This window comes from Mustela lutreola, chromosome 15 (assembly GCF_030435805.1).
Source record: "Mustela lutreola isolate mMusLut2 chromosome 15, mMusLut2.pri, whole genome shotgun sequence".
Lineage (NCBI taxonomy): Eukaryota > Metazoa > Chordata > Mammalia > Carnivora > Mustelidae > Mustela > Mustela lutreola.
This window is the reverse complement of record NC_081304.1, coordinates 45,369,587-45,383,411: the sequence shown is the minus strand read 5'-3', so window position 1 is coordinate 45,383,411 and position 13,825 is coordinate 45,369,587. Positions and strand designations below refer to the sequence as shown.

The 13,825-nt window shown below is 38.0% G+C and overlaps 1 protein-coding gene across 2 annotated transcripts in view; it reads right to left on the bottom strand.

The window, feature by feature from the left end:
• The window catches only part of RPA1 (replication protein A1), a 78,415-nt gene that overhangs the window by 31,626 nt on the left and 32,964 nt on the right, over nt 1–13,825 (bottom strand). The window lies entirely within an intron of this gene.

Sequence of the window (13,825 nt, the reverse complement as noted above, 5' to 3'; positions counted from 1 at the left end):
AAAAAAAAAAAATATATATATATATATATGGGCTCCTGGGTGTCTTAGTTGGTTAAGCTGGGTGCCATTGGCTTGGGTTATGATCTCAGTGTCCTGAGATCAAGCCCCACATTAAGCTCCTTGCTCAGTGGGAAGTCTGCTTCTCCCTCTCCCTCTGCTGCTCTGTTTGTGCTCTCCTGCTCGTGTGCACTCTCTCTCAAATAAATAAAATCTTTAAAAAAATTATACACACACACGCACACATATACATAAAATACGGTAAGTGAGCCACCAGCTGAGAAAAATTAGCTAACAGATATGCGGTATACAGAGTAACAAAAACTTAATTTCTTACAAGCAAGTACTTTCTCAACAACAACTAAAATAAATAAATAAAATAAATAAATAAATAAATGCTCAATAATTAAAAATCCCCTTTGGGGGAAAAAAAACATTTGATAAAATTAAAAAAAATAATCCCCCTTGGCAGAAAGGGATCAAAATCAGGCTGAAAAAATTTCCAACTAACACCTTTCAATAATGAAAAATACTTTAAACTAAATATTGCTTGAGAATTAATGTCTAAGTAAAATATTGCTGGAAATAGTATAGACACAGAGCAATGCTATACATAATGACAAAAACATAGTGGTAGATACAGAAGTTTAAAATCATCCAGTCCAGTATCATATGAAACATGAAGTGTGTTTTGAAGTTTTATTTCTCACATTTGGAAAATTCTGTAAGTATCTGCATTTAACGTGGTACTCTGCCAAATAATTTCAGTGCACATTTTGGAATTCCTCTGCCTATTTCCAGGGCTGGATTTAGCCAATTTTACCACTCACCTGATATGTCACAGGTTCTGGGTTAAGTGCTGGGAGGATACAAATCTAACTTTACTTCTCTCCTCACTAATAACAGTTTCTTTGCCTTCACAATAGACAATTAGAAACCATTTCTGTGAAATACACCATAAGGTAATAGCCACTGTAACAAAGCTATTTCCATGATGACCCAAGTAACAAAGTGTTATTGATCTGGTTACAATGAAATTCAATAGCAAATAATCCTGAACAGTAAAATCTTCTCTCATCCCTCTGCACTTTAATAGACCCTGAAGAAAGGGCAGAGTGAGTGGAATGGAGTATGGGGACAAAGGAGTTTTTTTCCCTGGTTCTATGGTTCTGACCCCAAGCGATAATTACCTTCAACCCTTTCAATTCCAACTTTATCTCAAATACTTTTGCACCTGAAACACAAAATGTCCAAAGCAACCACTCAAATACAACATAAAAACATCAGAAATCTGGCCAAAGGTGATAAAGTTGAGCACAATCATCTCTCTCTCAACCCTACTGCATCCAAAGATTTCAGAGATGTTAACCATTGCTTTGTCCTGAAGGCTGAGAAGATAACCAATGTGCCCCCTGTACAAAAATTTATTACAGCAAAACAAATGTAATGTTCTAACTTAAGATTTTAGAATTTTACCTAAATAGGTCCAGCTTTCCCTCTCCAATTTAAGCATCAAATTACTATGTTTTGTGTACATAAACATTAAAATCCAAAAGGTTCCATTTCTGGAGGAAGAATGATGACCAAGTTTTCCCACTTCTAAAAATCATATAGAGCAATAAGAATGACTATCCACTTTAGACACAAATGTCCCACATAGAGCTGACATGTTCAGTGAATTGAGGGGGCAGAGAAAACCCACAAATTCCAAATGACGTGACAAGTGAAGTGCAAAACACCACAAACCGAGAAACCAATTATAAGACAGAAGTGACATGGGAAATTTAAATATAAAAGTGAAATCATGTAAGTACTAGAATAAAACATGGGTGAATGCCCTAACAACTTTAGAGTAAGGAAGACTTTCCTAATAATGGCTCAAAACTCCAAAATCATTAAAAAAAAAAAATTGGAAAATCCAACTTCAAAAAAACAGCAACAAAAAAACTGCTGCATAGCAAGAGGCCACCATAAGCAATGTAAAAAAGCCTTCACAACTCAGAGACAAAGGACTACTAATGTCCCTACTCTTTAGAGAACTCTCAAAGATGGAGACGAAAAAGACAACTCAAAATAAAAATGGAGAATACAACAGTTCACAGAGAATAAAAAACTCTCAACTTAAAACATTGCTCATAAGACAAATGAAACACTACACTGAGATCCCAGTTTTCACCTATGAGATTGGTAAAAATTCCAAAGATTAATAACATACTCTTGTTGGCACAGCTGTGAAGAAGCCAGTATTTTCAGGCACTCGGGTGGGAGTGCAGAATGTCACCATGCTACAGAGGGGAATCCAACCATATCCACCTACCACTGTTGCATCTATCCGTTGATCCAACAACCTTACTTCTGGCAGTCAAACCACCTCAGCCCACACACCTGCACATATATAAAGCTATTCCCTACAGTACTGTTTTGACTGTTACAGCAAATCACCCAAGGGTCATCAACCTGAGGCTAGTTAAATTATGGACCAGTCACACAACAGAACACCCTGTAATTGTTTGTTTTTGTTTTTAAAGATTTTATTTATTTGACAGAGAGAGAGAAATCACAAATAGGCAGAGAGGCAGGCAGAGAGAGAGAGAGAGGGGAGGAAGCAGGTGGAGCAAGAGCCCGACGTGGGGCTCAATCCCAGGACTCTGGGATCATGACCTGAGCCGAAGGCAGAGGCTTTAACCCACTGAGCCACCCGGGCGCCCTGTTTTTGTTCTTGTTTTTTTTTTTTTTTTTTTTTTTATTAAAGATTTTGTATATTTAATTTGATAGAGAAAGAGACCGTGAGAATACAAGCGAAGGGAGTTAAGAGGGAGAAGCAGGCTCCCCACTGAGCAGGGAGCCCAACACAGGGCTCAATCCCAGGACCCTGGGATCATAACCTGAGCCAAAGGCAGACACTTAATGACTGAGCCATCCAGCCACCCCTGTGTCAGAAATCCTTTTCCAAATATTCATTGATTACCATCATCTCTTCAGATTTAGTTAAAAAAATTAATAACAAAAAACAAATAATCCAATTTAAAATGGTCAGAAGACATGAACAGTCATTTTTTCAAAGAAGAGATACAGAGAGCAGAAACACACGAAAGGATATTCAACATCACTTGTCATTCAGGAAATGCAAATCGTAACTATAATGAGATACAACTTCACACCAGTCAGAATGGCTAAAATAAAAAACACAAGAAACAACAAGTGTCGCGAGAATGTAGAGAAAAAGGAATCCTTGTGCACTGTTGGTGGGAAGGCAACTGGTGCAGCCACTCTGGACAACAGCATGGAGGTTCCTCAAAAAACGAACCACCAGGACATACACAGGGAAAGGAGAGCTAGGAGGTGACCAAAGCCACATAATGTCAGTAGTTCATTGGTCTGCCCTTGCCAAATGGATCATGTGGAAGGTGACTGGAAGGGCAATGCAAAAAAACAGCTAAAGTGAGAGTGATCAGGCTTATTCTGGATCTCTATTTATTAATTATTTTAATTATTATTAATATAAATTATTGTTAATTATTATTTTATTACTTATTAAATTAATAATTATTTTAATAGGTGAAAAGCCTACTTTGTTCATGATGCTCTTCAGCTGTGCATAGTTGGGGATGCTGGGCTTCTCAAAGCTATACCTGTCTCATGAATAAAGCACATGAAACATGAATGGGCCAAAGTCATTTTCAAAGTTGGATAAATCATAGGTCCAGTGACTGGAAAACCCCGTGCAGGAAGCTATCTGGAAAACCCAGTCAGCTTGGAAACCACCTGCCTAACCAAAAATCTGGAAGAACAGCACAGTGAAGAAGGATTAGAAGGAGCCAAAGGGAAAGATGGATATTTACTTTATGGAAAAAGACATTTTTCTAAGTTTCAATACAAAAATGTTCAATTTATCTTCTAGTATTTATGGAACAGCTAAAAGTAAATGAACGAAAGGTTTTGTTAAAATTTTTTTTTTAAAGATTTTATTTATTTATTTGACAGACAGAGATCACAAGTAGGCTGAGAGGCAGGCAGAGAGAGAGAGAGAGGAAGAAGCAGGCTCCCCACCGAGCAGAGAGCCCGATGTGGGGCTCAATCCCAGGACTCTGAGATCATGACCTGAGCCGAAGGCAGAGGCTTTAACCCACTGAGCCACCCAGGCGCCCCTTGTTAAAATTTTTCATAAAAGTTTAAGGTCATGTTTTAAATTTCCTTTTCACTGGATATACTTTTCTCTTACAGTAAGTGTGCCTAGTGATCCCCTGCATTGTTTTGTAAACTCACTGTTTTAGAAGGTGTCATCTTTTCTCATTCAAAGGATTCTTGAATTTATCTTAGAATCTTTATTTGGGAAAGAGAAAACCTTTTGATATCATAAAACAGATAAGACCACATTAAGTGAGTTATTATTTTTGATGGTATATACTTGAAGTTAATTTAAAATTTTTTGAAGTTAATTTACATTTTTTTCTTTGATTTAACTAATTACAAGTAGAAATAATCAATAGTCTGATTGGGGGCAGACTTTATCAGATTAAAGTCTCCATTAATACAAATGTTCACACATAGAAAAGGAAAAAAGAAAGAATAGAGATACCATATGATCCAGTAATTCCACTACTGGATATTTACTCCAAGAAAATACTAATTTGAAAAGATATATGCATGCCGATGCTTAGTGTAGCATTATTTACAAAAGTCAAATTATGGAAGCAATCCAAGTCTCCACTGATAGAGGAATGGATAAAGAAAATGTGGCACTGGGCACCTGGGTGGCTTAGATGGCTAAACATCTGCCTTTGGCTTAGGTCATGATCTCCAGGTCCTGGGATCGAGCCCCACGTCAGGCTCCCAGCTCAGCGGGGAGTCTGCTTCTCCCTCTCCTTCTCCCTCTGCTTGCGCTCTTTGTTTCTTTCTCTCAAATAAAGAAATAAAAATCTTAAAAAAGAAAGAAAGAAAGAAAGAAAATGTGGCATTATTCAGCTACACACAAAAATCCTGCCATCTGCAACAACATGGATTGAGTTAGACAATCTAATGCTAAGTGAAATTAGTCAGAGAAAGGCAAGTATCATATCACAGGATGTCACTCATATGGGGAATTTAAGAAACAAAACACATGAATAAAGAAAAAAAGGGACAAACCAAAAAACAGACTCTTAACTATGGAGAACAAACTGACGGTTACCACAAGGGAGGGTGGGTGGGTGGGGGAAATAGGTAATGGGGACTAAGAGTACACTTATCATGATAAGCACTGAAAAATGTACAGAATTGCTGAATCACTATATTATACACCTGAAACTAATAAAACACTGCGGGTGAACTATACTGGAATTAAAAATTTTTTTTAATTAACTGAAAATTACAATGACTGAGGAAAAAGAACATACCAAACAGGATTAATAGCAGATGAAACAAGATTAGTAAAGGGATCAGTGAATCTGAATGCCCAGCAATAAAACTATGCAAAATGAAAAAGAAGAAAAAAACAAAACAAACAAACAAAAACCCAGCACCCATGAACTATAAGCCAACTTCAAGCAGCATATATATAAAAAATTGGAGACTCAAAGGATGGGGAAGACATTTAAGACATAATGGCCAAAAATCTTCCAAATTTGATGAAAATTATACATGTAGAGGTCCTAAAAGTTCCATGAACATCAAGACAAAAGACACAAAGAAAATGACACCAAGGTATATCACAATCAAACTGCTCAAAACTAATGACAGAAAATTGTAAAATGGTCAGCGAAAAAGTCATGTTAAGAACAGAGACAAAGGGGCACCTGGGTGGCTCAGTGGGTTAAGGCCTCTGCCTTCCGCTCAGGTCATGATCCCAGGGTCCTGGGATCGAGCCCCGCATTGGGCTGTCTGCTCCGCAGAGAGCCTGCTTCCTCCTCTCTCTCTCTGCCTGCCTCTCTGCCTACTTGTGATCTCTGTCTGTCAAATAAATAAATAAAATCTTTAAAAAAAAAAAAAAAAAAAAAGAACAGAGACAAAGATAGAGATGATCACAGACTTGTCGTGGTACCGGTAACATGAAAGCAAGAGGACATCTTCAAAATACACAGAAAGAAAAATCTAGGGGCACCTGGGTGACTCAGTTGGTTAAGCAGCCAGTTAAGTGCTGACTTTTGATTGACTCAGGTCATAATCTCAGGGTCCCGGGACTGAGCTCCTCATTGGGCTCTGCAGTCAGCAGGGAATCTGCTTCAGGACTCTCTCTCCCTCTGTCCCCATGCCTCTAAAATAAATCAATCAATCTAAGGAAGAAAGAAAGAAAGCAAGGGAGGGAGGGAAGGAGAGAGGGAGGATAAATCTACCTGGAATTCTATGCCTAGCAAAAATGTCTTTCAGAGTCAAAGGTGAAATATTTTTCAGACCTAAAAAAGCTGAAAGAATTCATCACTTGCAGATCTCCACTACAATAAAGTCTAAATAACAGTGGAAGATATCAATCCATACAACAGAAATGGCAACTACATAAGTAAATATATAAGATATTATTAAGTAAATCTCTTTAAAAGATAACTAATTAAACTAAAACAATAACAATGTACCAAGAGGCTTATAACATAGGTAAGATGTGTGACAAGCATAGCACAAGACCTGGGAGGGAAGAGAAAAAAGTAAGATTCTTACACTGTATGTGAAGTGGTATAGCATCACTCAAAGACAGACCCTGATAAGTTAAAGTGCATATTATAAGCCTTAAACAAACCACTAAAAAGAGCAAAGTACAGACAACAGTAAATAAGTCCACAAAGGAAATAAAAGCAATCACAAAAAATATTCAACCCAAAAGAAGGCAGAAAAGGGGGATAAATAAAAAACAAATAGCAAGATGTCAGACTTAAACTAACCATACCAATAACTATATTAAATATAAATGGTCTAAACACCCAGTTAAAATGTAGAAATTATCAAACTGGATAAAAGAGCAAAACCCACTTATACTCTGCTTATAAGAAATACAGTTAATATAGGTGAACAGTTAAAGGATGGAAAGAGATATACCAAGCTAAACTAATTAAAAGAAATTAATTAAAAAATTAATTAAACTAATTAAAATAAAAATTAAAAAAGTTATATGTATATACTTTTTCAAACCTGATTCTCTAGGATTTTTATTATCAAAAACAAAGTGCTTATATTAATAGCAGACAAAGATTTCAAAGCACAGAATTTTGTTAATGATAACGTCATTTCATAATGATAAAGAAGTCAGTTCATAAAAAAACATAATAATCCTAAATGTTTAATGCACTTACTAACAGAGTTTCAGAATATATGAAGCAAAACCTAATACAACCTCAAGGAAAAAAATAGAGAAATCCACAGTTATAGTCAGAGATTCCAAATCCCTTTCAATAACTGATAGAACAAGTCAATAGAAAATCAGTACTTGAACAACTACAATCAACCAACTTGACTTAACTGACATTTATTTATTTTATAGGACACTGTGACCAACAACAGAAACAAATCCCTTTCAATAACTGATAGAACAAGTCAATAGAAAATCAGTACTTGAACAACTACAATCAACCAACTTGACTTAACTGACATTTATTTATTTTATAGGACACTGTGTCCAACAACAGAAACAAATTCTTCTCAAGTACATACAAAATTTACCACAAGAGATCACAACTTGGAACAATAAAATAACAGAATTCAGGTCATATAACATATGGTACTTACCCATAGTTGAACTAAATTATCAATAATAGAAAGATCTCTGGAAAAATCTTTAAATACTTGAAACCAAATATACATAAAAGTAATATAATGTTAAAGAAGAAATTAAAAGGGAAATTAGAAAGTATTTGAACAGAATAAAACCTGTAACACCAGAACTTTGCTTGACGCTGTTCAAGCAGTGCTTAGGGGTAAATTTTTAACACTAAACAACTCTTAATTTTAGAAAAGAAGAAAGGTCTCAAATCAATGAGCCCAGCATTCACATATAGCAATGGAAAGAAAGAACACAGTAAAATGCAAGGTAAAGAGAGGTAAGTAAACATTACAGATCAAGGCATAAAAAAGTCAACAGTATAGATAATATAAAAAGAGGGGGAAAAAAAACCCCCAATGAAACCAAAAGCTGGTTCTGTGAAAAGATCCACAAGACTGATAAATCATTTAGCTAGACTGCTAAAGGGGGGGAAAAAAAAAAAAAGGAACACAAATTATCAACATCAGGTATGAGAGAAGTGACATCATCACAGATTCTACAGACACTAAAAGGCTAATAATGGACTACTTTAGGGGCGCCTGGGTGGCTCAGTGGGTTAAGCCACTGCCTTCGGATCAGGTCATGATCTCAGGGTCCTGGGATAGAGTCCCGCATCGGGCTCTCTGCTCAGCAGGGAGCCTGCTTCCCTTCCTCGCTCACTCTGTCTGCCTCTCTGCCTACTTGTGATCTCTCTCTCTCTCTCTCTGTCAAATAAATAAATAAATAAATCTTAAAAAAAAAAAAAAAGGAATAATGGACTACTTTATTCACATTATCCAATATGATAATTTCTGCCACTTAATTGGGGTTTTTCAGACGATTTACTTTTATTTATTTTTTTTAAATTTTATTTTTAAAGGGCGCCTGGTGGCTCAGGGGGTTAAGCCTCTGCCTTTGGCTCAGGTCATGATCTCAAGGTCCTGGGATCAAGCACCGTGTCGGACTCTCTGCTCAGCAGGGAGACTGCTTCCTCCCTCACCCCTGCCTGCCTCTCTGGCTACTTGTCATCCCTCTCTCTGTCAAATAAATTAATACAATCTTAAAAAAAATTTTATTTTTAAGTAATCTCTTTGCCCAATATAGGACTTGATTTTACAACCCTGAGATCAAGAGTCACGTATTCTACCAACTGAGCCAGCCAAGCACCCCTAGCCTGTTTACATTTATGCAAGCCAATAAATCCAAGAACTTATGTGACATGGTTGAATTCCTTAAAACACAATCTACTACAACTCACTCAAAAAGAAACAGATTATCTGGATAACCCTACATATATCTGCTAAAAAAAAAACCCTGCATTTGTAGTGGAAAACGTTTCTAAAAAAATGTATCAGCCCCAGATAGCTTCATTGGGAAACTCTACTAAACATTTTAAGTAAAAAGTAATAATTCTACATAAACTATTTTAGAAAATTTAAGAGGGAACACTTTTTTTAAAAGATTTTATTTATTTATTTGAGAGAGAGAGAGCTTAAGAGGGGGGGAGGGTCAGAGGGAGAAGCAGACTCCCCACTGAGCGGGATCCTGATGCAGGACTCGATCCTGGGACTCCAGGATCATGACCTGAGCCGAAGGCAGCCGCCCAACCAACTGAGCCACCCAGGTGTCCCGAGGGAATACTTTCTAACTCATTCTATGAGGCAGGATTACTATGACACCAAAATTAGACAAGGGTATTGTAAGAAAATTACAGCCTGATATCCTTCATAATACAGACAAAAATTTCCAATCAAATCAAATCAAATGGTTAAATCAAGAGAGTTCAGCAAATGAAATCCAACAATATATAAAAAGTATAAATAGATCATGATGATAAAACTTACCCCAGAAACTACAAATTGGTTTAGCATTCAAAAATCACTGAATATAACTCATATTAACCAATAAAAAAGGAAAAACTGTATGATCATCAATAGACACAGAAAAAAACATTTGACTAAATTTACCATCTATTCCTGATAAAAACCCTCAGCAAACTAGGAATTGAAAATAAACTTCTTCATACTTATAAAAAGAATATGCAAAAAACCCACAGCCAACAAAACACTTAATGGAAAAAAACAATGTTATCTCCCTAAAAACAGGTACAAGAAATAATGACTAATAAAGCTAAATATTTTTGGGGGGCACCTGGATGGCTCATTCGTTAAGCATCTCCCTTCAGCTCAGGTCTTGATCCCAGAGTCCTGGGATCGAGTCCTGCTCAGAACTCCCTGCTCAGTGGGAAGCCTGCTTCTTCTTCTCCCACTCCCTCTACTTGTGTTCCCTCTCTATCTGTCAAAAAAATAAATAAAATCTTAGAAAAAAAAAACTAAGTATTTTTTTTTGTTGTTATGTACTGGCCATTTGTTTTCTTCACAGAGAACACCCTCTTCTCATCAAATGACTGATGCCTGCTTGCTTTCCTACTGGAGTATTTTTCCTTGGAAAAAATAATTTCAACACCAATACCAAAGAGTATAAAAAATAATTTCCTCTTATAAAAAAATTCAGTAAATATTAAAGATATTAATCTTTTGTCAGTCCCATCTTTTCTTTTTTTTAAAAGATTTTATTTATTGGGATGCCTGGGTGGCTCAGTGGGTTGAAGCCTCTGCCTTCGGCTCGGGTCATGATCTCAGGGTCCTGGGATCAAGCCCCGTATCGGGCTCTCTGCTCAGCAGGGAGCCTGCTTCCTCCTCTCTCTCTGCCTGCCTCTCTGCCTACTTGTGATCTTTCTCTGTCAAATAAATAAATAAAAATCTTAAAAAAAAAAACAAAAAGATTTTATTTATTTGACAGATCACAAGAAGGCAGATAGGCAGGCAGATAGAGAGGGGGAAGCAGGCTCCCTGCTGATCAGAGAGCCTGATGTGGGCCTTGATCCCAGGACCCTGGGATCATGACCTGAGCTGAAAACAGAGGCTTTAACCCACTGAACCACCCAGGCGCCTCTTTTTTTTTTTTTTTTTTAAACTAAATTCTACCCCCAGTGTGGCCCAAACTCACCACCATGGATCCAGTCACATGCTCTACTGACTGAGCCAGCCAGGAGACCCTATCAATCCTATCTTTTTTAACATTTTAACCTATTTAAGTTCACATACCTTTTTATTTTTACCACACAAAACTTTTTTTTATTTCACTGTATTCAAACATTCATTGTGAATTATCCCAATCCATACGCAGCCCCATTGTCTTTATTATTTTAGATGGTTTCATTTTCTAACTTTTATTTATTTATTTGAGACAGAGACAGAGAAAGCACAAGAAGGTGAAGGGGGACAAGCAAACTCCCTGCTGAGTGGGGAGCCTGATGCAGGGCTCCACCCTAGCACCCCAAGATCATGACCGGAATTGAAATCAGATGCTTAACCCCAACTGAGCCACCCAGGTGCCCCTCTTTTTCTACCTTAAAAAAAAAAACTGGTGGGCACCTGGGTGTTCAGTCAGTTAAGCGTCTGCCTTCGGCTCAGGTCATGATCCCAGGGCCCTGAGATTGAACCCTACATCAGGCTCCCTGCTCAGCAGAGAGCCTGCTTCTTCCTCCTCCCTCTGCTGCTTGCCCTGCTTGTGTGTCCTTTCTCTCTCTCTGTCAAATAAATAAATAAATTTTTTTTTTTTAATCTGGAATTTATTTTGGTAACAGTGAGGATCTAGTTGTTTTTTTAAGTGGGCTCTACACCCAACATGGGGCTTAAACTCATGACCGTGAGATCAAGAATCATATGCTCTACTGACTGAGACAGCCAGGTGCCTCTTTTTATTTTTATTTATTTATTTTTTAATTTTATTTTTATTAGGCTTGGTGGGGGGCAGATAAGCCATCTCCCTTCACAAGATTCTTTGCCTTTCTCTTGAACGATCATTGTCTCTTATTTAAAGTAATTAAATTGTTCTCATTTTATTGGGCCTTTTTGTATATTTTCACAAGAAAATAAAACTCTGGGGCGCCTGGGTGGCTCAGTGGGTTAAAGTCTCTGCCTGCGGCTCAGGTCATGATCCCAGGGTCCTAGGATCGAGCCCCGCATCGGGCTTTCTGGCTCGGCAGGGAGCCTGCTTCCCTTCCTCTCTCTCTCTGCCTGCCTACTTGTGATCTCTCTCTCTCTGTCAAATAAATAAATAAAATCTTTAAAAAAATAAAATAAAATAAAACTCAGTCAACAGATAATCACTGCTGAGAGAGGATTCTGAGAAGATGGCGGGGTAAGAAGTACCAGGAATCTACCTCTCAATCTAGAGTATAACTGCACTGGCAGAACCTGTCTGATAGAACTACTTTAGAATCTGAAAGTCGGGCGCCTGGGTGGCTCAGTGGGTTAAGCCGCTGCCTTCGGCTCAGGTCATGATCTCAGGGTCCTGGGATCGAGTCCCGCATCGGGCTCTCTGCTCAGCAGGGAGCCTGCTTCCCTCTCTCTCTCTCTGCCTGCCTCTCCATCTACTTGTGATTTCTCTCTGTCAAATAAATAAATAAAATCTTTAAAAAAAAAAAAAAAGAATCTGAAAGTCTACGGAAGGCTTGCAACTCCCAGGAAAAGATCTGGATGGTAAACTGTGATCAATTCCAGCTCTTAGCGCAGTAACGACTATCCACCCCTGGAGCCGCAGCTAAGTGGCAGGCTGCAGTGCACCTGTTCCTAGAGCAGCTCGCTCGCACACTGGGGAAAAGGCCGGCAAAATGGACCCTGCCCTCCAAATATTGGGGATCTGTGCTCTTAAAGCTGCTTTTGATCACAGAGGTGCAAACAAAGAGGTGGATGGCCACTGTTGTTGCGCTTTATTTAATAAAAATATAAAATAAATAAAAATAAAAGTTAGGCACCAGGGACATAGCAAAGAATAAACAAATAATGGTCTCCACCTTCATGGAGTTTACTCATGGCCTGGCAATAAACACAGAAATTATTCTAACGACTACTGGTGTGCTGAGTGCTATCAAAAAAAGATAATATGCTTTACATTTTTTTATTAGTTTTTTAAAGATTTTATTTTTAAGTAATCTCTACACCCAATGTGGGGCTCAAACTCACAACCTCAAGATCAAGGGCTGCATATCCTACTGCCTGAGCCAGCCAGTAGCATTTGCTTTATATATCTTTTTCCCAAGATTTTTTTTTTCCTCAATTAAGTAAACTCTACCCCAAACATGGAACTCAAACTTATGACCCTGAGACCAAGAGTCACATGTTCTGCTGACTGAGCCAGCCAGGTGCCCCTTGCTTTACAATTTCAAAAAACATAAATAAATAAATAAATACATACATACATACAAAAACGTGCATTTAAGAAAGCACATTTCTCATTAACATTCCTCTATATATTTGCTTTTTTTCAAGTTTTATTTATTTAAGTAATCTCTACTAGACCCAAAGTGGGCCTCAAACTCATGACCCCGAGATCAAATTCACGCATTCCTCTGATTGAGCCAGCCAGGTGCCCCTATGTATTTATTTTTAATCTATTATAAATGGGATATTTTTCCATTACATTCTCTAACTTTTCCTCTTTTCCCAATGCGAGCTTGTGATATTGTGATATAACAAGTATTTTTTGGCCTTCATCCACGGTTCCTGGCAAAGAGCTCTTGAAGCCCTTATAATTTCCAAAGTGATAAGAGGAATACAGGCAGCTTATTTATAGGAAACCCATTTCAATCACATCTGAGTGTCAGTGAAGTGACTTCTGGAAAGCCCCTAAGGATGGGGATGGTTGCCAGGGGAACCAACCATGTGATTAGAGTTCGAACTTTCAGTACCCACCCTCTACCTCTGAGGAGAGAGGAGGGGATTAGAGGTTGAACCAATCACCAATGACCAATGATTATTAAAACCATGTCTAACTAAGGAGGCCTCTTTAATAGCCAAAAGAATGGGGCTTGGTAGCTTCTGTTGGTGAAGACATGGCAGTGCTGGGAGGACAGTGTACCCCGAGAGAGTACAGAAACTCTGCACCCCTTCCCACATGCCTTGCTCAGTACACCCCTTCTACCTGGCTGCTCTCTGAGTTCTCTGAGCCACTCTCGCTCATTAATCTAATTGAACCTGAGGAGGGGGTTGTGGGAAACTCCAATTTACAGCCAGTTGGCCAGAAGCACAAATAACTACCTAGGACTTTTGACTGGCA